Source organism: Pseudorasbora parva, chromosome 16, assembly GCF_024679245.1.
Source record: "Pseudorasbora parva isolate DD20220531a chromosome 16, ASM2467924v1, whole genome shotgun sequence".
NCBI lineage: Eukaryota > Metazoa > Chordata > Actinopteri > Cypriniformes > Gobionidae > Pseudorasbora > Pseudorasbora parva.
In genome coordinates, this window is record NC_090187.1 from 20980270 (window position 1) to 21005924 (window position 25655).

The window sequence follows — 25655 nt, forward strand, 5'->3', positions numbered from 1 at the left end:
CAATTGGTCAGTAGAATGGAGTAAATATTGGCAAGAATAAATATAGTTCATCTAGCAAATCTCAAAAATAATCATTAAAACTTTTGGGGAAAAATTGTCATTCACAAAACTTTCTTTCATCTATATTATGTTTACATACACAAATAAAATAAATGAGACAAATGGTTTTTAAATGGCTTATATTTGAATGTTCTCCAACAAGCATGTTCTGCATTTCTACATTTTTATTATTTATGTTTATATTAAGACATTTCCTCATGAGGACTGTTAGCTGCTCAAAACAATGTAGCTCATTTCAGGTTTTACTATCCTTGTGGGAATGCAGTGTAAAATAAATGCAAATATGAATATTTTTTTTCCTATATCTAATGAAGACATTCATAGACTTTTATTGCTTTTGTATAAAGCTTGTAATAATTAATACAGATTAACCCGCACCCTAGAGCTGCCAATGTACCCGAATGTGATATTTAGCTCACTTTTGCACGTACACACACCAAAGAGCGTGTCTCTGATGTATGTACTCATCACAACTGGTATTATGCAACATTCACAACACTTTTTATTTTCCGAGAGGCTACACTCATTGTGTTGATGCTTGTGACTGCTTGCGGTGGACCTGCACATCTCCTCGAATCAATCACATGGAGCTGCAGCGCCGGGGGACAGGCTTTCCTCACCCCCGCACATGGAACCTCAACGTCCACACATCAGCGCTCATTCCCAGCTCTTTTGCTGCTCACGGACAGAGTCACACGCTACACTACACACTATCTAACTGTCACATCATGAAAATGCTGACTTACAACATATCAGACAAGTGTGAATTCATCATGTTGACAGTGATTCAGTAAATCAAGGTATCTGGAAACAAGATGTTAATAATGACATTTTGGCAAACGTCCAGCCAAAGCAGCATCTTCCAACCAATCAGCATTTGAGATACAAGTTTACAGTTTATGTCAATTTTAGGCCTACAAGCCTTCTACACAAGTGTCATGCACCTAATAAGGATTCATCAAATCCTTTTGATTTTAGGAAGAAGTTATGGTAGGTTGGGGTTCAGGGGTAGGCATATGACTAGGGCAACATTTTCAGACATGAATATCCTGACCCAGGAGCATGTCTAACTTGGCAAAATTCCAGTGACCCTGACATTTTGGACACAATGACCCTCATTTGCAAAATTAACGTACAGAGAAGTCCTTACAGAGAAGTTTGCAACTATCACATTATCAATCATGTTAACATTTACTAACCTTTTACTACTCTCAACAGGTTGGGATGACCAAAATCTTATTTCATGATACAAGTCATTTAATATTTTTCAATGGAATTTTATAATTACAATATAAATATTTATTTATTTATTTATTTTTAAATAAGCCAAAATGACAAAAAACAGTGCTCTATTTTCATCTAGAGTAGCTTTAATTAACAGTAGTCCACTCGACCACTGTTGCCCATCCCTATTCCAAATTTGAAGTTGATATCACAAAAATGTAAGTTCCCATGAGATTTTGTTTAGGCGCAGAATTACAAATAGCCACCGGGTGCAATCCACATTCCATTGATTGTTTTTTGATGCATTTTCCCGTAAATTTATGTCCAAATATCACTTCCATCAAAAAACAGTCACCAAATATGGAACCTTGAGACGCTAGAAGAAAGCTGCTAGAAGAAATTTGAACTCTGTTTCCATGGTAACGTAACATCCGATTTGAAAACGGTTTTCGCAGGATGAATTTTGAATTTGTAAGCTTTCAAATGATACCTAATTTTTGATAATTACTCAAGTATAGGATAGGAAAAAAAGGATATGTAATTTATCAATAGGATAGGATATGTAATTAATTAAATAGTATACAAAATGTATCAATCTACATTAGATTGATAAATTACACCTGTTTCACACATACTCCGTCTGCAGTGTGTATGCGGTGCGTTTGCATTTAGTATGCGATGCAGGAGCCGCACGCCCTTTTGTGCTTTCACATATGCTGCGTTTGCAGTGCGAAACTGATCCGCTGTTGCATACCACAAACAAGCATTTATTCATTATTTTTTATTTAAAATCCAAAAGTTCCAATTATCTTTGTTTACTCTTTCATAGAAGTCATGTTAACGTACTACATTTAAACAACATTTTATTAAATTCATTAATTCATATTTATATAGCCTAGTACTTTAGATTTTGCTCACACAAGTGGCAAAACATTTAAACACAGGTTTTAGCCCAAACATTTTAAATTAGAAACTTACAATAGGCTACTCAAAAACAGCCAACTCTAGACTTTTCTTTCGTTTTTAAACCCTTTTAAAAGAAATTCTGCAGGTCATAAAGAACTTTGTTTGCCACCTCTAAGAAAGGACTAGTGCTATCCATTATAGCAATTTTTTTCACCTAATTTTTTTTTAAACCAAAATGGTAAGGTGTCGTTGCTTTACTTGAGAAAAAAAACCATGTGTTGACTTTGAAACAAGAGTATATTTTAAATTATATGCATCTGTGGTGAAATTACTAGATTTTTGCATCAGTATATGTTTATTTTAATGCGAATAATGTTCTGTCACTTTAATGCAGCAGTGCAGCACAGAAAAAATAGACTCAGTACGGAAACGATCACCGCACAGCTGTATACGCACCGCTCCTGGAACAGACTGATGGACCGCATCCGCGTGCAGTGTGAAAGCTGTAATCCGTTTACATGGGCACTGAAAAAATCTGCACCGCATACGCACTGCAGAGGGTGTATATGTGAAACGGGCGTTAGGCTCAATATTATCAGTTTGTGTATTTTTGCTCAGCCTACAAATATATATAGATTTAGGGGTCATTTGACTTGGACCTATAAGAAACACCCTATAAGTAACCACCTAGCAACTACACCTAGAACCATATATAAGATCTTGATGCTGTGGAAATATAAACCGAAAGAACGAGCTGAAAAAGGCAGGGCTACATAAGAATATGTATAATCAGAATATAGAATAAAAAAATATAATCATAAATAGAATGCAATAGATTGCTAATGAAGGTTGAAAGTTCAGTGGTTGCTACAGTGATGTCTATAACAGAAAACATATAGTTCTAAAACTATATGCGAGCCAGCAGCCATATCACCCTGTAGCCCAAGACTGGTTTCCCACTGAAGCTAAGCAGGGTTGAGCCTGGTCAGTACCTGGATGGGAGACCAAATTTGGAAAACCAGGTAGCTGATGGTAGAGGTGTTAGTGAGGCCAGCAGGGGGCGCTCACCCTGTGGTCTGTGTGGGTCCTAACACCCTAGTATAGTGATGGGGACACGATACTGTCAAAGAGCACCGTCCTTCGGTGTAACCCCGGCATCCTGGCCAAATTTGCCCACTGGCCCCTGTCCATCATGGCCTCCTAATAATCCCCATATAATGATTGGCTTAATCACTCAGTCTCCTCTCCACCAACCAGCTGGTGTGTGGTGAGCGTTCTGGCGCAATATGGCTGCCGTCGCATCATCCAGGTGAATGCTGCACATTGGTGGTGGCTGAGGAGATTCCCCCCTTCTATATGTAAAGCGCTTTGGGTGTCTAGAAAAGAACTATATAAATGTAATGAATTATTATTAAAATAATTCTGAACTATTACAAGTGATTACTATAGGGTGGTGCTAGCATGTTACAGATTTATAAGTTGGCACAAAACAATAGTTCCGATAGTCCTTGACTATTTTGTTCATGGGGAATTGATTATATGGTATTATGGTTTTGGTTTGCTATTGGTGAATCTTTGTGAGTGACAGGTCGACCCGGAATAAAAAACATGCCATCAGAGATGAGAAGTCGCTGCAAGAGGGAGGGAAAGTTGTTTTGATTAAAGATTACGAGGCACATTCATTTTAAAAAGAAAAATAAACTCGGATATAATAAATACAGCAAAATTCCATAAAAAATAAACCAAAAAAAGATTTCATGATGACTTCAATACATGGTGAATGTGAGTTAATCTGTTGCGATACTGCATAATCATGTTCACTTACTGACTTGGTGTGTGCGTGCGTGCGTGCGTGCGTGCGTGTTTGGGGGGGTCTTGTTGGGGGGTTGACTTCAATTTGAATACCCACTGACTCATGGGGACCCATGTCACCATTTTCTGAAAATGCAAGTGTAAGAGTATTGAATATACAGTTTGTACAGTAGAAAAACAATTGAGTCTATGTAGAGTCCCCACAAAGATAGCGGTTATCAAACCAGATGTGTGTGTGTGTGTGTGTGTGTGTGTGTGTGTGTGTGTGTGTGTGTGTGTGTGTGTGTGTGTGTGTGTGTGTGTGTGTGTGTGTGTGTGTGTGTGTGTGTGTGTGTGTGTCATGGAGCCTCTAACTGCTCCAGAAAAGTGTCACTTCTGATCAAGCACAGCAGAGGAGGGTAAAGACTGGGAACTAAAGAAGGAAATATAGGAATAAAAGAGCTATGGACAGAGAAACAAATGCTGCTTTCATTCACACAACCCCATATAGTACATTACTGAATAATATCAGAAATCTAAAAATGGTAAGGTCACCTGCATGGAACCGGTGAAAAATCAAGAAATTGTTCTAATCCGATTTTTTTGCTTGCCAGTTGATTTGCAATGGTTAGCACTCTGTGATGCCATGTTAATTTAAGACTGTCTGATGAGATTATCTAAAGAAATGAATCACAAAATGAACATTGGATTGAAACAATGGAACATCAACAACCCTGTGGAAAAAAAAAAATCAATGACAGTGATTAGTTAAAGCTACACTGTGTGATATTTTCCCCCATCTAGCGGTGAAAAGGTATATGACCATCCAGCGAATAATAATTTCTGATCCTCTCAATTCTGATTTTAACGTTTTAACTCCTACCGTGGCTGATTTAGTCCAAGATTAACATGGCAATCCCCATCTTCACATTCGACACGGTGCCATCGAGTGTTAAAATGCGAAAGGCGAAGCTTGAATTTACGGGTATGTCCCTCTTTGGCTAATGTACTTTCAAGATGGAGGGGCAACATGGCGACCAGCATTCAAACCCCTCACCCGTATGTATTTTCAATGGCATATAATAAACTTACGAGAATACTTTATTACTTGAAAGAAGTAAATATACATTAATGAGCACATATATTTTTGAAAGAACTAAGTGTTTTTAGGTAAGAATAAACTAAAAAAGTAACACAATGTAGCTTTAAAAAAGCACCAGTGCATTCTGAAGCTCAAGTCAAGGAAAAAGTTACTGGACATAGTATATAAAAACAGTTTACAGTTTACCAGATTATGTTGGTCCTTCACTATATGGTTGAAGATCTGGGTTATAGATGTTTTCCAGGGTTTTTCAGCAGGAGACATACATGCAGGGTTTGTCCATTAAGGAGACACATGAGTTTATGAAATCAATAGAAGATCTTTTCTGCATTTAAAAACAGGACAGAAATTGTTTTCTTATTTCGTCACATTATATACGTTTGATATTTATGAAAACAATGAAGCCATAAAATAATTCATGAGGCTTGTTTTATATACCACTATATATTTGAAAGCAGAATGTGACAGTGGACACATAGATCCAACAGTGCAGATTAATGCAGCGTCTGATGTGCTCCAATCTAACATGCTTATCTAAACATTTCTGTCCCCTGAGTCTTTAGAAATGAGTCCTGTAGGCTGGATGAAATCTCTTTCGAACATCTGTACAGAGGCACAAAGGCTAATGCCTCAACCAGATGGCTTTACTAACACTGCAAAAGCCTCGTAAGACAGATGTACACGTCGTAATATGTCAATCGGGTGACTCTAAACTACACAAGAGATATTGACACTCAATAAACACGAGGACCCATCAGAAGAGTTGTATATTTCTCTCAGATGCTTTGAAATACGGTTGCCGCTCTGAAACGCTGCTGACGTTCATTCATGCATTCACCGGATCCTCCAGCTCAAAGGTCAACTGACTTCCATTTTTTCATGCAACTTGATCGATGTTGTTATTAAAGGCATTATATATCATACACAGATGACAGACAACAGTAAAATTGCAATATTCAGCCCCTGCTTGATCTATGGCATAGAATACAGTGTATTGGCCTACTGCACAGTAGGACTGGGTGATTCAGCTGAATAAATCTCTATATTATTCAGCTTTTATTTGCATTTTTTTTCTTTGAAATAAGATGTTGTTTTTCATCCAAAGTAGATTATATCTAATGCAAAGGGGAGATTAAAATATGTTTAAATACAGTAAAAAATAAGTTTAAAATCAAATTTATTTTTTTATTTATATTAATAAAATATTTTTTTATATATATATTTATTTATATTTTTAGGAAGTCTCTTACACTCACCAAGGCTAAATGAATACATTTTAAAATCTAATTTATTTCTGTGATGCAAAGCTGAATTTTCAGCATCCTAACTTCAGTCTTCAGTGTCACATGATCCATTAGAAATTATGCTCATTTGCTGCTCAAGAAACATTCCATCTTGTTTTAAATTGAAGTGTTTTGAAACATTTTTCTGCTTCATATTTTGTGGTAAAAATATTTTTTTCTTCTTCTCAGAATTCTTTGTTAAATAGAAAGTTCAAAAGAACAGCTTTTATTTGAGAGAGATCTTTGTAACTTTTTAAATGTCTTTTAATCATTTTTGATCAATTTAAAGTATCCATGCTCAACAAAAGCATATATTTTTCAAACGGTTTTAGAAATGGTTGTGTATATGTGTTTTTTATTACTTGTTATATGTATATAGCATTGTTATATAAGTATAACAGTGATATTCAATGCATATTTGGATGATATGTATTTTGATATTCACAGTGTTGCTTAATTTTACATCTATTGCAATTGCAAAATATACAGTGATGTACAGCCTTACTGCACACAGTATGAACTGAATACTGCTTACTATTTTTTTTTTGTCTCTTCATGAAACAGTATTCATTATGCAACAGCAAACATTTAAAAAAAACAGTATGTTACATTGTTGTCTAATGACTTTGTGAAGTGCGAGTGGACTCCTGTCAGTTATCTTAGAATAATAGGCCTGTCTAATTCAAATTTGTGTCTAATCAAATAGGTCAACAAAAAGATCTTACAATATAATATTTTGGTTCATTTGTTATTGTGGGACACAGTTATCCACGCTGTGTGCTTAAACATACTGATAATTACATATAGTATGGTAAATCATATAGTACATATGACCCTGGACCACGAAACCAGTCATAAGTCACATGTGTATATTTGTGGCAATAGCCAACAATACATTGTATGGGTTAAAGGTCCCATGGCATGGGTTGTTTTATTGTTTTATAATGTTTCCTGGGGTGTATTTATATTGATAATATGGTTTTTACATCAAAAAATGTCATAATTTAGAAATAAAAAGCATTTTTTTCTATACTGATATTAGCCCTCTGTTTAGAATGCTCTGTTTCAAGAGGCGTGTCAACTGTGAGTCTTTAGTGAGAACACCCACTGTTGTGATTGGCTGACATCTTTGCATTTAAAATTAGATAACATGCGGATGGGGGCGTGGTTTAGCTGGAGCAGCTGCAGCTGCCAGACAGAGAGAGACCAAGGGGGTAATCTAGCACTCGGAAAGCGTTCCACCCATAGGGGCGGCCACTGCTAACCAAGCCATCACCTGCTGTTAGCATCCCATTGACTCCCATTCATTTTTGAGTCACTTTGACAGTGAATAACTTTACCTCAGAGGCGTTTAAAGACTCCATTTGTCCATTGTTTATTTCTAAAGAAACACAACAATGCATAAAAGGCTCCGTTACCTTGTATCTTACTCTATCGCCCCGCAAAAGCTGTTTTTGTAAAAAATAGGCTAACGATTGCGTCATAACCAACGCGACTCTGTCGCACAGTTGAGAAATTACCGTATAGACCTGAGGAGACGCTCGCAGGCAATCTTTTACTGTCTATGAGACAGTCGGGGGGACGTGGAGACATAAAGTCTGATAAAGTCAAGGGAGAAGAATGGGGAGAAGCCCATAGTGAGCCAAAAGGAAATATTTAAACAACGGGATTCAGATTTCACTTTCCACAACTACTAGAAGACCTACAGCTGTCAGACAGGTTGCTCACGTCACATCTACGTCGTCAAGCTCAGTCTGAGCCTGCTCAGTTCGCTCAGCCAACAGGAAGTGAGTGCTCCTTTACTGACTTCACTTAACGCCGTAGAAGTCAATGGGATAGCTCCGTCCATTTCTTTTACTGTCTATGAGAGAGACAGACAGAAAAGGAGCTGGGGAAAGATTGCTGAGTAAGTGTTATTGTACCGAGTTTTTTAGAGCGCGAGTTTATTTTGTTTGTATCTGAGACACTGAATAAACACAAGTGAACTTTGCAACGTTATTTCTCTCACAAAATGCTTTCACCACAGCTAACAGCAAACACGACAATCGGCATGAATACAGTAAGAGCTTATGTTGAGCATAATGAGCAGCGTCATTCAAACGGCAGTTTGGGCAAGTGTGCACTGCAGATAAACGCATGACAGACTGATCCGAACATTATAAAGAGTGTTCTTTGATTGCTCTCTGTAGTTTAATCATTAAAATAACAGATTTGTCTCATGCTGCTAACATAAACAGGGTTGCCAACTTTTAAGTTTAGGTTGGAGTGAGATTTTTTGAGGGCCGGGGGGGGGGGGGGGGGGGGGTTGTAATGCTTTTGATCTTGATTCAGTATCAGTTTATATCTAGTATATATACTGTACATAATAATATGTTTGTTTTGGCACTAGTTTAAACATTTTCACTTTTACTTGTGAAATGCTTTACTTCACATTCACTTGTGACTGCTTATATAAGTATCAGTATTCATTAAAAAGATTAGGATGCAAGTTATTTAAGTTTTGAAATTTCACATTTAAAGAAATCTAGTGTTTGATCATCATATCTTAATATTTATTAGAATGCAAAGACTGCAATATATTTTTGAGCAACTAGATTAGCTACATGTATATTTATTAAAGAGCCATAAGGCACCTAATGGCATTACAAATAAACATTAATATTATTTAGCCACAAAATGACTCTAATTTGCCTCTTTGAATTGGAATTCTCTATTTTAATATTAATTACTACACTAATTGTAATATAAATTTTAGAAGAAATACAAATATTAGAAGAAAAATATTTTAAGTGGTCATTTATTGACAATAATTGTTGCACAAATAGTATTTAGTACCAAAAGATCTCCTCAAAATATTCAATAAATATAATTTAATGAGTATGAGTGTGACCTATTAGTAAGGAATACCTGAGGGCTAAATACAAGAATAACATTAATGTTAACAATGTTGAATCTCTATCACTCTCCATAATAAAACGATCCTGTAAATATGGCTGACTTAATAATCAATAAACACTAACACTATGCTGTACTGTTTACCAAAACTTGCAGCAAACATCTATATGGTGAAACTGTTGTGTATCCGCTTAAGCCATTTAAATTCATTGGCACAGCGCTAGAAGTATTGAGCGCTCATGGGCCACGTGACCAGCGCCCACCGCAGGGAGACGAGAGCATGCAACTCCGCTTTTCAACGACTCTGGCTTTAACATTATGCCACATTAGCGCCAAAACGCTATTTATTGTTTGAATTTCATTAAAACACATTTTAAAAAATTAAAGCTTATAGCTTTGTTTAATATCAAAAGCAGGTTTGGCAATTTGGCGTGAGATTGAGTTGGGCGGAGTGAGAGCGTGAGACAGTATCACGCCAGATGCGTGAGAGTTGGCAACCCTGCATAAATGACGTGCAGTTGATGGTTTTATTCACTGGCTTGATTCACTGATGCACCAAGACGGCCAGCTGCAGGACTGACAGTATTAAACGATTTAGAAAGAAAGTCTGTGTGAACTTGAATGATTAGCTACACATCAGAACTCATTGATCCCAGATTAGGCATTAATGAACACTGTTACTCACTGTTTGTGATGGTGCTGTTGAATCCGTATGGTAAAGCCTGTGCTGCTGACATCTACTGATAAACTGACTCCTTTCTCTACTAATTCTCTGGTTGGGCAAAGCAGAGGAAGGGGCGGTAACCTTTCCTGGTATGACGTCATAACAGGAGAATTCAAGATCAGCTCTGAGCTCTCAGTTTCTCAAAGGCAGAGAAAGACAGCCAGAACTCGGTTTACACCGATCAAAATTTCTAGCGACTTGAGGACAACATTCAGGCTAGGGGAACTCATATTAATGTTGAAAACCTCATAAAATAAAAAATTCATGCCATGGGACCTTTAAAATTATCTTTTTTTTCTTTTATGACAAAAATCATTATGACTTTACTTAATACAGTAAAAATTACTTTCCATTAAGATATTTAGTACATTTCCTACTGTAAATATATCAAAAATGTATAATTAGTAGTAATGTGCATTGCTTAGGACTTCATTAGGACAATTTTAAAGGCAATTTTATCAATATTTAGATTTTTTTTGCTCCCTCAGATTACAGATTTTCAAATATTGTCATATCCAAACAAACCATACATCAATGGAAAGCTTATGTGTTCCGGATGAATTCAAATGATGTATAAATCTCAATTTGTCAAATTCTCAACAACAAAAAAAGTGTAGTCCAGGGTCACATATACTGTGCACAGTATGTATATGTTTGCTTGGATGACCTACATGGATTCATGCATGCATACAAAAATGGCCATATAGGCTACTCATATGTTGTATACTTTTAATATGCTGCAGAAATAGCATTATGGTTGATTGCTATTCTGAACATATGATAATCTGCTGTATCTTAATGGCTCCACCCACTGTCATTACGACATCATGAGAGTCAAAACATAAAGACAGTGTAATCCTGCTGTGAATACCTTGAAGGAACCGATGAGACGGGCCAATGCCTTTAAAGCACAGCAGGTGCTGCATGAATAAAATAATGCATATTCATGAGCATTAGCATTCATTTGCATATATTGATAGAGCCTTCATCAAATTAAGGTCAGTTTAAAACAGTCTAGAGGTGAAAAACCTAGAGCAATAATACTAATTTAACATTTAACAGTTATGCTTAAAGGAATATTTTAAGTGTTGGGGGAAACACTTTGAAACTGTCACTTTTCAAACTACTAGCTATGCATAATTAAAAGTAGCTAAAGCAATGTAATAGTTTTTGATGTTAAACTACTTCCACCTGTCCCAGGTTGATATGCAAAGGCATTCAATTAGAGGATTATTCAAGGTCATTAGAGGACATTAGAGGAACATTCAATTCTATTATTTAAAAATTTTAAGAAAAGGTTTTTAGGCCAACTGAATGTGCTAGGAGTGTTTTTGTTGTTGTTGTTGAAGTTTTGCGTTTGGTGAGCTAATAAAAAAAAATCAAAACTCAAATCAATATTTTGTATAGTTATTTAATTATGCCATTCGGTATCGAGGACTATTTCTTTCTTACAAATACTGCTGCCATTTTGAGATGATTGTTTTGTTCACTTTAATTGATAAGATAACAAACGGTTTTAAAACAGTTTACCCTCAAAACAATATCTCTTGTCCCCATGATTATTTATGTGGTGAAATACCATGTAATAAGTGGTAGGTCTATGACTGTACTGTATCCCTTAAATGTCTAGCTTGAACTTGCCGCTTGTGGGCACCTGCTTTCTCCATGTAAACTTTGTGTTTAAAGAGCTAATTAAATATTTAGACTCAAATTTTCATATCTAATTAGTTAGTTTTGTTGTAATAGGCAAGATAATGTACATCCAGTGGTCATTATCCCTTACATAAACATTTTACCATCAAGATTCCCTGTTAGCTGGGCATATTCTTGACCTCAAAAATTATATGGAGTTTGGTGCGTGACTGTTTTCGGGAATCCTGTTTGAAAACAATCATTGTTTGTGCCATTTGTTCGCAAGATTAGTGGTGCAAAAAAAATACACACTTCCTTAAACCACAGCCAGAATACAAAAAAAAAAAAAACTTTTTAGCTATATTATTAAAGGCTTAGTTTAACCAAAAAACTCACCACCATGTCATCCCAAACCTGTAAGAGTTTTGTTTATCTTCGAAATACAAATTAAGATATTTTAAATGAAATGATGAATGAAAAGAATGACCACTTAGTCACTTCAGAAAATTCATAAAGAAAAGATCAAAAGAGACTTGAATGCTTAATATGATGATCAAATTGAATTTTGTCTTTTATTTGCATAATCAATTATCATCAAACATAAACAAAAAGGTCAACCATACTTGATGCGTGAGCTGATGTTTATAAAAATGTGAATAAAATCCTAAATTATATCTGTTCATCATCTGAAGTGATTGTATCATTTGGACTTTGCTCAATTCATGAAGGTTAGTTTTACAATCTTTTTATGAACTTTTTGAAGCGTCAAAGAGGTAGTTGCATCGCTGTCAATGGAGGGACAAAAATCAGATCTCAGATTACATTAAAATATCTTCTGAGATGCTTCGAAGATGAACTAAAGTCTTATGCATTTGGAACGACATGAGGGTAAGTAAATAATGACAGAATTTACATTTTTGGGTAATGTAAAGAAAGAACAAAAAAAAATGTCTGATCACTTTTGATCAATTTAATGCATCCTTGCTGAATAAAAGTATTTTTTTTAATCTCACTGCCCCCAAAGTTTTGAACAGTAGTGTGTATATATGTATATATATATATTGTGTGTTTTATAGAAGTTTATTTTGTGATGATGACCTTCAATACATTATCCTGCTGATTACAAGCTACTTTTATAAATACTACTCATACATGTAATTTTGATGTCCAGCCATCTATTAAAGGTTTTATACTCACCATATGAGCGTTGACGCCCTCTAAGGCCTTTTTTACTGCAGTCAGTAATAATTTAAACCACAATATGCCATTTAGTTATTCTCTTCTCAACAGATATACAGATGAATAAAAACAGAGCAATTCCAAGAGGGTCCTCACACCATTGGCACCCGCGACCCCTAAAAAGAAAGTTTATTGGTCATTATACCAACATATTTGACTCAATGCTGGGACTAACCAATCAGAATCAAGTATTCCAGAGCGCAACGTAATAAATGTAAATATTTCAAACCATGACTGGCCTCGATGGGCGTTTGATTTGCAGAATGAGCTGCGGTGTGGACTGTATTCGTCAGATATAGCTGTAGCACCCGTTTGCCAGACAGACAGAGTGATATACGACCCGCTTGTCTGTCTTCAGCGTATTTGCGGCCCTGAGGGAAGCTTTGATCTGTTTTTCGCTTGCTTTCATCCCCTCTGGTTGAGCTGCCGAGAGGGAAAGAGGGGGAGGTGCAGAGATCAACGGGCAAAGGGAGGGAGTGGAAGACAAGCGGAGGAGGAAAACCAGAGGAGGTCATGGAAAAAAAGGATTAGTATTGTACCTTCTGATGCATTCAGAGTGACAGAAAGTCTATTGAGAATTGAGTACCTGTATTTAAAGCAGCTCATCTCAACTGGTGGGTCACGACCCAAAAATGAGCATCAGGTCTGTTCTGATAATAGATATAAACAATGCTAATGAAAACAATAAGATGCAAATGACTGTATAATCGAGCATAGCTAGAAAAAATAGGCTTACCATATTAAAAATATGTTTTTGTTTTTCGCTGTTAGTGTCTAAAGATGGATGTCCAAACAAACACATTTTGGATCACTTGCTTAAAGCTACTCAAATTAGATTTTAGCATGATGTCTGGAAATGTCTAAATTTCTCAATTTCAGCATGATGTCTAAGGCAATAAGTAAAATAAAATAACACTACTGTACACTGCTGTTCAATTATCTTGTACACTATTAGAGCATTACATTTTTAGCACAAATTCATGTCACTTGATTGAAACCAATTACATTTTATGCCAGCATGAACAGGTTGTGCGACTAATACTCAAACACCATTAACAAAACTAATCATGATAAGATAATTTGATAATATTAGTTATTTTCATGAGTAATGTACTGCACTTTAATTAATTAAATTATAGCCTATACTTGTCTATAAATGGATGCAGAGCAAAGTGAAACAGTCTAATCTAACCTAATCTAAATTAAACACTGACTTCTTGACACATACCTTTTAATAAACATATTAGGCCAAATGTCTTAAATATCAATATGTATCAAATGTGTTGGATCAAAATATACACTAAATGTGTTGGGCAAAATATAAAATCTTAGTTCTAGAGCAAAAGTCTTTTAGGAGCATTTGTACATAGATGCTTTTCTTTATAAAATCTGTGAATATAAAGTTATTTGTGGATGGCATCAACCTATACAACGTTCAGGCTGTTTCTAAGAGTGTTAATTTGAGCGCTCTGTAAATTAAAGTGTAGAAACACTTCAGATGTGCGACTGTGCACTGCAGTTTTACCCAGAAGGGCGATTTATTATTGCAGTGCGTCCACAGAGGGCAGTCGGGCTCGTTAATGCTCTTCACAAATGTCAGAGCATAAATCTTCCTTACTTTAATGATATTCACAGAGTTTTCTATGTTGCAATTGCCACTTTGATGCTGAGACGCAGCATACGTCTAACGTTAGCGAACTTGCTGTTGCTAAGTTACCAGCACATCAGCAGTAACCCATAGTGTGAATGCACTGCACTGCTTTCCCCATGCAGGGCTCTGTATAGCAAACGCAACATATGGATCAGCGTGATAATTAAAGGAGGGACCCGGAAACCCAACCATCTGAGGTTCAAACCCCAGAAAGATCCATGAACGAAGGTTTTGGTGGTTTTAGTAAGTCACTTATAATCAATCAACTTTATTTATATAGCGCTTTTACAATCACAATTGTGTCAAAGCAGCTTCACAGTGTCAAACAGGATAATATTGCAACAAAATTAGATTTGGCTATATAGTCATTCTGGAGAAAACAGTGATCTTATCAGCTATATCATGTTATTATTTTAATTTATCATATAGCTTATCATATAGCAACAATGTTGGCATATCAGTATTATAGGTTATCGAATTAAATAAAACCTAATTCATCAATTTTATTTGTATAATTAGTTGAATAACTTAAATCATAATTTTAATGTCCCCAACTGAGCAAGCCAAACCAAAGGCGACAGTGGCAAGGAACCAAAACTCCATCAGGGCATGATGAAGAAAAATAAACCTTGGGAGAAACCAGACTCAGTCGGGGTGCCAGTTCTCCTCTGGCCTATTAACACACCGTGTATGATTATTATTCTGGCAACCTTACAGGTCAGAAATCATATTAGATCGTAATATTCAAAATTTCAGGGTATCACGCAAGAGACGGGTTTATTTACAATGGTGCGTCGATTACACAAGAGTATGAATATGAGCACATTAACACACATTAGCAAATCAACTTATAAGCACATTAACACCTGCTAACTGAGGCCCTGTCCACACGAACACGGGTATTTTCAAAACCGCAGCTTTTTCTACGCGGTTTGGCTGTTCGGCCACACGCAAACGCTGTATCCGGTTACTAAAACCGGACTTTTTTGAAAACTCCGGCCAGGGTGAAGATTTTTAGAAACTCCGGTTACAGCGTTGTCGTGTAGATGGTGAAACCGGAGATTTCGTTTTTATAAATTGAAGTGCGCGCCGTTCTCTCCTTTGTTTGATATCAGATTTTCCACATCTCCTTTATGAGTCGATTCTATGCGGTGGACTCCACTAACAGCGCTTATCACGTATATCCTACAGATGTTCAGTTATTTCATTGTATTGCAGAACAAAGGCGCCAGAATGCAATAATACAAAATAGTAAAGTAAGTGTGTGAAGCTATACAGTCCACTTCGGCCCTGCACCTGTGTCAGTTACCTGTCACTGAGTCCAAAGCAAAGGAACTTGTAGGAAGTGTTTCTTTGAGCCCATGGCATCCCTCAGTCAGTGCAATGTGCATCGGTGCAGTGAATGGGACCCATGTGGAAATCAGGCAGCCAATCATAGCGTAGTTTTGCGTTCTCATGTGGACAGATATTTTTTAAAACCGTGCTTGTGTGGACGCGATTGTTTTTTAAAACGGAGGAGGAAAAACTCCGGTAATAAAAATACCCGTGTACGTGTGGACTAGGCCTGACTCACTTCATTTTGATATAGTGCCTGCCCACTATGATGACTAGGCCCCCTCAGTTTATTATACAAATATAATAATATTTTTTAAATAACAGTTGTTTAAATTATGTTAACATAATTACAAAATGACTATAACATCAAATACTGAAATAAAATGTGTTTTTTAAAGTCTATGTCTTTTGCATGTTTGATTGACAGCTGTGTTCGGCAATAGGCTCTCATGTATGTGACGCGGCTCGCGCCTGTGACTTCATTAAATGTGTTTACCTATTCACTTAGCCTATAAATTGCAGTTGTGTGATAGAGAAACAGCAGAGATGCAACATTCTATAAAAAGGACTGGGAGAGAACCCATCCATAAGGCCGAAAGTAACGCAAGTAACACATTTTCAATTGCAAACGCAGGTTCATTCTGTAACACCGGGAACCCTCTTTTTCTGTCACATGTGATGGGGTAAGGTGCGTCGCATTAAGTTTTGACGCAAATCGAGCTGCAATTCGAATCCAGCTTTTGCCGACCTCGATGTACTTCATTTTCTCATCACATATCCAATTGGAAAGGTTTTTATTGTCAATAAAGACAAAGAACATATTTGAAAAGTGGAAAGAAAGTGTCTAACGTTTGTTGTAACCGCTGCTCATGTTTTGTTTGGGACAGGTTGCTACAGTATTGGTTTATGTAGACACCCCCCCACCACCCACATGAAAGTGCCGCTCACTTTTGCCCAGGCCCGACCAGAATTAAAATTCTGCCTACGCCACAGCAATGTCAGCAATTATTAAATACAGGCTAATTCCAATAATTCCTCTTTAAACTAAACTGCGGATCTACTGTTATGACAAATGTGTTTCAGTGAGAATGATGATCAGCGATGAACAATTTCAAGTTCGATATTACAGACACTGCAGGATTCGCTGGTCGCACGGCCCATTGTCTGGTTTGAATAGGTCCAATGATAATAGCTTAAACAACCGGAGCTGCACAGACACAGAGTGTAAAGACATTTTCACTAAATTATGAAAAATACTACTGTATTTGAAGGATACAACTTGAAGAAAAAGTTAAGAAAGTTAAGATTCTTGAAGTTAAGAAGGCGTGGAGATACACGCACACAATCTTCAGCTGGCTGTGATTTATAAAGGGATCTTTGCACAGGTTCTGGTGTACACATGGTTTTATAAATCCACATTTTTTGTGCGTAGGTAAAATAGCTTTTGTGCATATTTACACTTTTAGGATGAAATTTATGGAAAGTTTTATAAATGAGGCCCCAGGTCTCATCTCTCCGACAGTGAGTTGACACACAAACCCGCCTCCCCTCACTCACTCATTTATTTTGCTCCGGATGAATATTGTTGTTGTTACATTGCTTGAATTTCAGTGTGGGATTACACATAATTTTACTCATTCCTGCAGACTTTCATTCAAGCCACCTTTCAGTACTAAACAGAGTTATTTTTCACAGCTTATTGCGCTTAAATAGTTATGTTTTAAGTGAACTTAAACAGTTGAGAAAGAAAACATTTGTAACAGTATAATGGATCTGTGAATCCGGTCTTAAAAGAACTGTATGTAAGAAATGTATTTCAATTAATCATAAAATGGCCTTGATATGTCACTAGACATTAAGAAATCATGTTAATTTCACTGACAACAATAGTCCGGCCAGGATATTGTCATTTAAAATTTGTTGTTGCAGCCCTCAACTGATGTTGATGTTGACATTTTTGTGTTTTGGCCTGAAGCCCCTCTCCAACTATCTATCAATCACAAAGTCAGTATTGTTTCGGCATCTGGGTTGCCAGCTCTGCTCTAGTTATCACAACTGCAGCTTCAAACGTTCCTGCTGGATCCTGCAGCCTATCTGGCAACCTTGAGTCAGGGGGGAGGGGGAGAGGGGATACACCGCTCTACAGCCATTTGAAAGTGATTGCAGTACCAGTTTTGGCCACAATCTTACATACACTTCCTTTAAAGTGACAGCAGCCTAATATACCTGCTGCGAAATAGTCAAATTAAAAACAGCTATATGGCAGTTTTTACCCATATCAATGTCGAAATTGTGGCCAGTGAAAATGCTGAATGGCTGGTAACTTTGGAAAACCACTAGCCACAGTGGCTGTTAATGTCAAGCCATGCTTACAAGCAGTGTTTTACTTCTTTTTTTTTTAAACTATTTTGACTATTTAAAATGTAATAAGTAGTGTAACTATTTAAATTAATTTATTACAGTAATTTAACTGATTACATTTGATTACTTTTCTAAATTTCCAGCATTGGAATGTATTTTTATCACTTGCCATGGTGGCAACTCTCAGACAGATTGCAGCCTAAAGCTTTCAGTGGTAACATGGATTTGTGTAATTGACAGATGCGGTGCACTGTAAATTCAAACAAGAGAACCAATCAAAAGTGTCAGAAAAGTATCGCTTTACTAAACAGCCTTTAAATGGCAGGAGGCATCGTGCATCAAAAATAGGCAAAGCTACAAATGAATATTATTAGCTTTAATTACATAGCTTTTAATAGAAAATATTCATATTTAACCCCCTTTGTAATTAATATTTTCATAACTAGCTGTAATTTAAATACACTTTTTTCTCACTGATTACAGTTAAAAAAAAATTGTAATTAGATTACATAATTAGTTAAATGTAACTAGTTACTCACCAACACTGCTTATAAGACACTCATTATACATAATGATTGCCACCAGGTGTACATATAAGCTGTCTTTATTTCAAATAAAATGAAAATGTTAAATCACTGATTCAATATTTATTTTACTGGACTATTTTTACACATTTCAAATAACAATACACTGAACACCTTTTCAATTTCTCATTAATGCAATTATCTAATCAACCAATCACATGGCAGCTGCTTCAATGCATTTAGGGGTGTGGTCCTGGTCAAGACAATCTCCTGAACTCAAAACTGATTGTCAGAATGGGAAAGAAAGGTGATTTAAAGGGGGGGTAAAATGCTGTTTCATGCATACTGATCTTTTTACACTGTTAAAGACATGGAATCCCATACTAAACATGGACAAAGTTTCAAAAGTTAAAGTGGACGTTTGATGGGAGTATTTCTTTGTCAAAAATACTACTTCCGGTTAGTCATAAGTTTCGGCAAGTTTTTTGCGATCATGCGTCCCCATTGACGTTAGTGGGGGCGGAATTTCCTTGTATGGGCCTTACGGACAATTCTACCGGAAGCGTGTGAGAGAGAGAGAGGGAGAGAGAGAGAGGGAGAGAGCGAAAGCAACAGGCTATGCCCATCAAAGCGCTCGTAGGCTGTGCTGCACAGGTAATGTGCACAATTAACAATGACATCAAAAAGTGCGTTTTTGGTTGCCAGACCAAGACAGTCCTGCACAGATTCCCCCAAAACCCCGCGGTAAGGCAACAGTGGATGTAATTTGCTTTTCCGGATCAGCAACTGAGTTGCGCGAATGTTTATATCTGTTCGCTGCATTTCGGTGCCGACTGTTTCATAAACAAGGCCCAGCATGACGCCGGATTTTCCAATAGCCTAATGCTGAAGGATGGAGCAACGATATAGGCTAGGTCCCAACGTTAGAACCGCGGGCGGTGAGTTAGACTGCTTCAAATGTCTGTGTCTATGCTCATCAAGTAGCCCAAACATGATCACGTATAGTTACTATATATATTACTATATATAGAAATTGATCAATGGAGCATGCGATGTGTAGTGCGTGTACATTTGTTTAGCTGGCCACTATATGTGTAACTTTATGTTTGTGTATTGTAAAAGCACTCAACAATACACAAAGAGGGGGGAAATATGTTGAACTAAATAAGCGCGCTTCTTCATTCAAATGCGCTACTATTCCGTGTCTTTCTATGTAAACACTAACTTAACCTGTCTACACAAACCACGCGTAAACACACAAACACACGTGCACAACTGCACTTCCCACATGTACACCTTCAAAGACAAAAATACGACGATATAATTCAAGTATAAATATGTAAATAACACAAGCCGCTAAGCATATTATATAGTTAGTGTATATCGTACCACATAGAGACGTCCTGCTCTAGTCGTTTTTGCTGCTGCTCCTGTTCAACTGCAGCCTCTGGGTCTGATTCCGGATCATAGATGTATGGCTGTATCTGATTAAAAGCCATATTTTTATTTTGAATAAAGTTTTTTCCCCGCTGTTAGGGATGACAGCTTTACGACGCACTCGACGCACTTAACACAATAGCAGCGCGCTGCTGCACACGTCATTCTTTAGCTCCGCTCACACGACACGCCCCCACCCGCTCGGCTTTTTTCGGAAAGACTCGGAACAGCGCATCTTTCTTATATAATTATAAAAAAAATAAAGACTTTTCGGAGATATGCAGGATGCAATGCTACTCTATAGGTACTCAAGATTGACATGACACTGACTGAAACTGAGTGTTTCACCCCCCCTTTAAGCAATTTTGAGCATGGCATGGGTGTTGGTGCCAGACTGGTTGATCTGAGTATTTCACAATCTGCTCAGTTACTGGGATTTTCAAGCACAACCAGTTCTATAATTTACAAAGAATTGTGTGAAAAGGGAAAAACATCCAGTATTCGGCAGTCCTGTGGGCGAAAATGCCTTGTTGGAGGTCAAAGGAGAATGGGCCGACTGATTCAAGCTGATAGACGAGCAACTTTTTACAACCAAGGTATGCAGCAAAGCATTTGTGAAGCCACAACACACAACCTTGAGGCGGATGGGCTACAACAACAGAACACCCCACCGGGTACCACTCATCTACACTACAAATAGAAAGAAGAGGCTACAATTTGCAGAAGCTCACCAAAATTGGACAGTTGAAGACTGGAAAAATGTTGCCTCGTCTGATGAGTCTCGATTTCTGTTGAGACATTCAGATAGTAGAGTCAGAATTTGGCGTAAACAGAATGAGAACATGGATCCATCATGCCTTGTTACCACTGTGCAGGCTGGTGGTGGTGGTATAATGGTGTGAGGGATGTTTTCTTGGCACACTTTACGCCCCTTAGTGCCAATTGGGCATCGTTTAAATGGCACGGCCTACCTGAGCATTGTTTCTGACCATGTCCATGACCACCATGTACCCATTCTCTGATGGCTACTTCCAGCAGGATAATGCACCATGCAACAAAGCTTGAATCATTTCAAATTGGTTTCTTGAAAATGACAATAATTTCACTGTACCAAAATGGCCCCCACAGTCACCAGATCTCAACACAATAGAGCATCTTTGGTATGTGGTGAAACGGGAGCTTCGATCCCTGGATGTGCATCCCACAAATATCTGTCAACTGGAAGATGCTATCCTATCAATTAGGGCTGTGCAATATATAGAAATTATCAAAATATCGCAAATGTACATATCAAAATATATATAATCGCAATGGCACACAATATCTGAATGATTTTAATAGGCTACTTCAACATTGTGAAAAGTGTATGTTTAAGGTTGACACATATAGCAGAGAATAGACTGGCCACATGACTATTATGTGATTGATGTGAAAGGCAATAACTCCTTGCAGTCTTAAGGTCAAAGTGAGAGCCTGCTAATACAGTAAACCTGCCGCCACTGTTTGTCAAACAACAAGAGAAAAACAGATGATCACTCAGTGCTCTTGGCTGAATAACCTTTTTAGCTTTATTATGTATCAGTGTACATTTAATTAATGTGAAGACTACTGTTTTTATTTCTTATTTTTAATAACAAAGATAAAATAAAATAACAAAAATAATCACCCACCCCTAGTTTAGGAGTTTTTGTTTACCTGGATGTTCTTGATGTAAAGTTTAGGTTGATGTAACTACACTGTAAAAGAAATTTGGTTGTTTTTTGTTGGTTTAACTCAAAAAAGTAAGTAACCTGGTTGCCTTCAAATTTTGAGTTTATTGAAATTAAAAATTTGAGTTGATACAATGAAGGAAATTTGTTTAATAAATAGAAACTCTAATATTTTTTTCAAATATTTTTGTATCTGAACCACATAAAAATTGATAAATCATGAAAATAGCACTATTTGGCATGTTTCACTGCATCATCAGAAATAAAACACACAATTACCCAATATGCTTACAAAATCTTTTAATAATATTTTAATAAAGGTTGTCGAATCTCAAAAAATGTTCATTGCATTAACTCAAAATTTTAATTTCAATGAACTCAAAATTAAGGCAACCAGGTAACTTTTTTTCTAAATATTTTTTTTTACAGTGTATATATTACCAAATCAAGCAAAGAAGAGTTTTTAAATATTTTTAAAAATATATAATTAAAATAGATTTTACACACTTATAGCAATATTGTATCACATATCACATTATTTAACAAGGTGTTGCATATCGCATTTTTCTTATATTCATAAGTAGATCCATTGTGATTTCTGGATTTTTTTTTTTAGATTATGTCTCTCACAGTGGACATGCACCTATGTTGTTAATTTCAGACCCCTCCATGATTTCTAAGTGGGAGAACTTGCAAAATAGCAGGGTGTTCAAATACCTATTTTCCTCAAAGTATATTATATTATATTATATGAGAGAGAGCGAGAGAGAGAGAGAGAGAGAGAGAGAGAGAGAGAGAGAGAGAGAGAGAGAGAGAGGGAGAGAGAGAGAGAGAGAGAGAGAGAGAGAGACCTAAATTTAAGTATGTAAAATGTACACAAACTGCCTATAAAACATTTCCATCCACTTTACTCAGTTTTAACAATTTAACTTAGTGTGATTTATATCATACATAAATGTAGCAGGTAGATTTCTGCACTCGAAATTTATTAACTCTGATTTTATTTAAATAATATTTAAAAAATATATATATTGAAAATATATATATTTTCAAAAAAGGCATTCATTCCAATTGATTAGAATTAGCATAAAATCTGGTTAAAATATTGCTAGCCATCGGACAAGTAATATATTTAATATGTAGGCAATTATTTTCTTATAAATATGAGATTGAATCAAATTTATTGGTGATGAATGAATGTGATGTGATGAATATATAAAGTTGGCCATTGTGCATTTAAAACGTTCAGTTCATTAGAATTATTACAGAAATCCTACCCGTTTTATTAATGGATGACTGACTAAATATCAAGCTTCTTTTTGGTCTAAATATTTTTTGAGTGTACGTCGATTCAAAATTCATCATATCTATATATAAAATGTTGGTCATAATGCAAATGATAAATGGCCTACTCACCTTATTAATGTAAAATTAATAAAATTAACCCCAAAGTTGAGCTGTCCTGCTTTGCGGCATCAGTCTTTGCAGTGTCAACAGTCAAAAACATGTGATGGCTGTATTTAAAAACTTTTATTTTTGTTTTCTAGCTTTTTTTCCCCCTCCCCCAAGTCTGATGAAAGAGAGAGAAACAAAGAGAGTCAAGGCAGTTTGATATGTGTGCCGACATCCAGGGCCGGCTCTAGCTGTTTGGTTGCCCTAGGCGAGATGGAGTTTTGCGCCCCCCACCCCACTCCACTCACTTTTATCGTCTCTAATTCAGCACATGTCTGTTTTCCTAGGCCTACCCCTAACCGAGAAGCACTTATTATTAAACACGTTCGACGCTTTATTTCCACTTTTCACACATTTTCTCACTTTTTATTAAAAATATATGCCTTTCCAATTTGATATGTGATGGGAAAAGGGAATAGAGCGAGTGTGGCAAAAGGCAGGATCGATCCACTGATCGATCTGCATCAAATCTTGATGCCGTGCGTCTTACCACTACACTACAGCCACTGAAAAGAATTTGGTGAACACAACATATTTGTGTTTAATGTAAATAATATGGCATCTTTCATTAGGCTCCTCCAGTAAAAAAGGCCGTATTTATTTCCTTCAGACGCCCACGTAGAGAGCGTTTGTACTTTTCATAAATAACATGCATACGTTATCCATATTCATAACGAACTGGACTTTTGATATTTAAATGACATCCATGTAAGTTATTGTAGATTATTGTCAGTGAAGTTATGTTTGCAATACGTATAGTAATTATGTAGAAAACTAGCAAGTGATAGCTTAGTGACAATATTAATAATATTTATAAAATAAATATTAGTTGATAAGATTGATACTAAGTAATTTTATTTTGTTTGACAACTTATTGGCTGAGATAAGAAGACTAACCTCTATACTGGGCTTTCTTTCAATTTTCTTCCTTTCTTTTTTTCTCTTTTTCCGTCCCTGTGCATCCACGGGTTTAGACGCCTCATTTTTGATGAACGCGCAAGATGAGCACTTGCCTGACCTAACGCCTGAACTAATAATCAATAATCACCATCAATTCAATCTAATAATCAGGTTGATAAGTAATAAAACGTGTGGCTGAGGGGGCGCCCTATGATGATCATGTTTCATGAACATTATGTTGTATTTCGCTTGTTCCGATTCTATGCTTAATGGGTAGTAATGCGCGGCACTAGAGCGCGCTCGCGCCCCTAACACAATTGTCGCCCTAGGCAACCGCCTAGCTCGCCTATAGCAAACGCCGGCCCTGCCGACATCTTTGCAAATACTCATTCAGTAAGTGACAGGACTATGACAAACACCTAAAAACATTTCCAGCTTCACTTCATCACTGAGAGTGTTTTCAGACTGTAGACATCATGGCTTTGTTTCAAAACCAAGTGAGCTGCTTATATAGACAGCATTGAGCATAAATATAAATACTCACAAACATTCTGTTATTGTCACAACCATGTTCTGTTTGTGTTGGTTTTCATGGATTATCAGTTGTTGTCACTGGTCACATGTCTTTCTTTGTTCTATTTCCCACCACAATCTGTCACCATGGACAATGATCACATTAATCACAGCTGTTTGTCATTTTAGTTAATCATCTGTGTATTAAAGTTCCTGCTTGTTTTCCATTCAGTTGTCTGGTATTGTCTGTGTTTAAGTAGGCACTGTTGCGCACCCTGCTGTCTTTGATAATAAACTTTGTATTTACAATTACCTTAACCTCGTCATCATCTTCTAAGATAACAAAATCTAAGATAGAGAAATGTTGATTATAAATGTAATTACAATACTTAAAACTCTAAAAAATTATAAATAATAATTAATGATATTGTGTGGTCAATCAATAATAAATTGAATGTCATAAAATACATTTTAAAATATGGCATTGGTGACTAAGTTTTTGAACACGAGTGTATATAAAACAACAGTAATACATTACATTAGTAATATATTACTTGCATATATTTTTTGCATGTGTTGTTAACATAGAAGCATGCTAATGCCGGTTACTGTAGCTCTATTAAAGGGATTGTTCATAGTGGAGTTAGATTCCAGTGGGAAAATGTTTGTGTTTTATGCCTAATAAAAGCTCTGTGAAATCCATTAAGCTACGCCTTTGTTTTGTATAAGCGACCACTAGTGGCAAAAAATTACATATTGGGACTTTAACATGAATAGTTAGTTACTAAAGATGTATAACCAGTTCAGATGAAAAGGATCTCAAGCTGACTAGCGGACATACTGTAGCTATACCCATTATATACTGTGCGTTCAATCGGGGGCCACTATGAGACACTGCATTAAGATATTTGGTGTGG

At 36.5% G+C, this 25655-nt stretch overlaps 1 long non-coding RNA gene across 1 annotated transcript; it reads right to left on the reverse strand.

Moving 5' to 3' along the window:
* Window positions 1-13226: 13226 nt before the first annotated feature.
* On the reverse strand, window positions 13227-23428 carry LOC137043567 (uncharacterized). Its single transcript, XR_010898522.1, has 3 exons — window positions 23290-23428; window positions 13443-13506; window positions 13227-13279 (listed from the first exon to the last, which is right to left on the reverse strand). It is a non-coding gene; the product is annotated as an uncharacterized lncRNA (long non-coding RNA).
* Between the last annotated feature and the right edge of the window lie 2227 nt (window positions 23429-25655).